Here is a 3,559-nt window from a genome sequence, read left to right on the forward strand (position 1 = left end):
TTACAGCAACTACTTCAACACAGAAAACCACATCTGTGACAAATGCTCCAACACAACAACCTACAATTACAGCAACTACTTCAACACAGAAAACCTCATCTGTGACAAATGCTCCAACACAACAACCTACAATTACAGCAACTACTTCAACACAGAAAACCACATCTGTGACAAATGCTCCAACACAACAACCTACAATTACAGCAACTACTTTCACGCAGGAAACCACATCTGTGACAAATGCTCCAACACAACAACCTACAATTACAGCAACTACTTCAACGCAGGAAACCTCATCTGTGACAAATGCTCCATCACAACAACCTACAATTACAGCAACTACGTCAACGCAGGAAACCACATCTGTGACAAATGCTCCATCACAACAACCTACAATTACAGCAACTACGTCAACGCAGGAAACCACATCTGTGACAAATGCTCCATCACAACAACCTACAATTACAGCAACTACTTCAACGCAGAAAACCACATCTGTGACAAATGCTCCATCACAACAACCTACAATTACAGCAACTACGTCAACGCAGGAAACCACATCTGTGACAAATGCTCCATCACAACAACCTACAATTACAGCAACTACTTCAACGCAGGAAACCACATCTGTGACAAATGCTCCAACACAACAACCTACAATTACAGCAACTACTTTCACGCAGGAAACCACATCTGTGACAAATGCTCCAACACAACAACCTACAATTACAGCAACTACTTCAACGCAGAAAACCACATCTGTGACAAATGCTCCAACACAACAACCTACAATTACAGCAACTACTTTCACGCAGGAAACCACATCTGTGACAAATGCTCCAACACAACAACCTACAATTACAGCAACTACTTCAACGCAGGAAACCTCATCTGTGACAAATGCTCCAACACAAGAACCTACAATTACAGCAACTACTTCAACGCAGGAAACCACATCTGTGACAAATGCTCCAACACAACAACCTACAATTACAGCAACTACTTCAACACAGAAAACCACATCTGTGACAAATGCTCCAACACAACAACCTACAATTACAGCAACTACTTCAACGCAGGAAACCACATCTGTGACAAATGCTCCAACACAACAACCTACAATTACAGCAACTACTTCAACGCAGAAAACTACATCTGTGACAAATGCTCCATCACAACAACCTACAATTACAGCAACTACTTCAACGCAGAAAACCTCATCTGTGACAAATGCTCCAACACAAGAACCTACAATTACAGCAACTACTTCAACGCAGAAAACCTCATCTGTGACAAATGCTCCAACACAACAACCTACAATTACAGCAACTACTTCAACGCAGAAAACCACATCTGTGACAAATGCTCCAACACAACAACCTACAATTACAGCAACTACTTCAACGCAGAAAACCACATCTGTGACAAATGCTCCAACACAACAACCTACAATTACAGCAACTACTTCAACGCAGGAAACCACATCTGCAACAACCAAAACAACAACCATAGAAACAACCAAAAATCCAACCACAACAACAACCAAAATTTCAACTACAACAACAGCAAACAATAATCCAACATCACCAAAACAACCAACCACAGCAACAACAACAACCAAAAATCCAACCACAAAAACAACAACAACAGCAACAACAACCGAAAAACCAACCAAAACAACAACAACAACAACCGAAAAACCAACCACAACAACAACAACAACAACCAAAAAACCAACCACAACAACAACAACAACAACAACAACTACTACTACTACTACTACTACTACTTCAGCAGGAATAGTAATGATACTAAAGATAGAAATTGTCACATTCACTCTTGACATAACGTTCACTGCAGATCTTCAAAATCCTTTATCGGCTGCTTTCCTATTACTTGCTTTAAAGATTCAAGATGAGGTAAACATTGTTCTTTATTATGACTCATGATTCATTGTTGGGGTAGAGTGGTGTGTAAAATATAACCTTGCAAAGTAAGTAATAAGTCATTTCCCAAAAAGTAACTTGCAAAAATGTCTTTCTTTCAATCAGCTTAATTTCATATTTAGAGCAAAATACAGCAGCCGCTACAGCCATAGCAAAGTCAACAGCTTTCAGTGAGTAACATTTTCATTCATACTGAATTATTATCATATTGATTCACTGTACAAATAGAAGGAAAAAAACCCTTCATAACATTTATAATAAACCAACACATCAGCCAACACTGTCTTCTCCCAACAGGAGAGGATCTGTTAAAGTAAATGCATCACTCTTCTTTGTTGACACGCTTCCTCCTAATCCGGAGGTAGAAAGTGCTCTAATTTCTGGCTGGGTAAATGTCAACAGTAGCTTGCCTCTAGTAAGCGGCAGTGTTGTTGTTGGTAAGTGGCTGCTCTACTATCTTTTTATTTTTTATTTTTACTTCTAAAAAAACCCCCCAAGAATGGCTGTATAACAAAAATGACTATTTTTCTATCTTCAGGACAAGCTATCCAAACTAGCAGCTCTCCGAGGGAAGTGCAGACGTCTTCTACAGTGACCCTCCTTCTCACATGTGTACTTTTAATATTACAAACTCTTTCATTAATATAGACCACAGGGTGTTTTAGCCCCATAGATGACCAAAATCCAGATGGAGATTATAACTGAGCATACCCTACTTAAATACAAATAGTGATAAAGAAGTCCTAATTGTTTTTAATCTCTTATGGAAGTTTATATGTATAATAGCCGAATGTGTGTGCTGGTTTATGAATTTGAACATTATTTAATGAAGAGATAAATGGGTGAAGGCATAACTAGCAAAAGATTTCATACTTACCTGAGTGTGAACTCTTAATTCTTGCCCTGTAATGTCTATCAGAAAGATTTCAGGGATCATTAAGTCTGTATCTTTTGTTTTTGTTTTCTTCTTTGTAATATGCCGAGTTTAGCCTTGTCATTGTTTATTATCTGCTCTTTTAACTCTATTAACTCTTTTGCCTCATTGTATGCATGATTCAGCAATTACATTAAAAACTCACAGCTCTTGTTTCATATTCCTGTGGTGTATAGTAGGACATAATAGTTAGGCAGGTGTGGCCATCATATACAGGTAGGTGTATTGTTATGTTTTAGGTGATGTTACACTGTGTAATCATTACCATTTTAAGGAGCGAATAGAGGAATTGTTGCGTTATGTTATTGTGTCAGTGTTTGATTAAGAAGATTCACTGTATTACTGTCTCTTCCCCTGCTATAACAACAACTAGTGGGGGAAGAGTGAGAAAGAACACAGATTATTAGGTATGCTGTTGTCATGTATTGGTTTAAGAAGATGTACCTGAGTGAACGTGGGGGGGGGGGGGGTTTGAGGGGTTGGGTTGGGACAGAATCCAACCATCCCAGTTTACCAAAACACTCTATGCCCATGCCAGTGGTAGCTCAACATGGTGGCCAGAGGTAGCACCGGCCCCCACTGAAATTTGGTTGGCCACCCCAGGTGCCGACCCCCCCACCAGATGTCTTGTTGATTAGGTTTAACCAGCTTTCCATCATGTATTGTTTTCATTTGTTTA

At 39.1% G+C, this 3,559-nt stretch overlaps 1 long non-coding RNA gene across 1 annotated transcript; it reads left to right on the forward strand.

Moving 5' to 3' along the window:
* The first annotated feature begins 1,829 nt into the window (after positions 1–1,829).
* On the forward strand, positions 1,830–3,146 carry LOC128604371 (uncharacterized). The gene is made up of 4 exons (XR_008385170.1): positions 1,830–1,919; positions 2,052–2,116; positions 2,244–2,383; positions 2,485–3,146. It is a non-coding gene; the product is annotated as an uncharacterized LOC128604371 (long non-coding RNA).
* Positions 3,147–3,559: the final 413 nt, after the last annotated feature.

The sequence above is a fragment of the Ictalurus furcatus genome, chromosome 29 (genome assembly GCF_023375685.1).
Source record: "Ictalurus furcatus strain D&B chromosome 29, Billie_1.0, whole genome shotgun sequence".
Classification (NCBI taxonomy): Eukaryota; Metazoa; Chordata; class Actinopteri; order Siluriformes; family Ictaluridae; genus Ictalurus; species Ictalurus furcatus.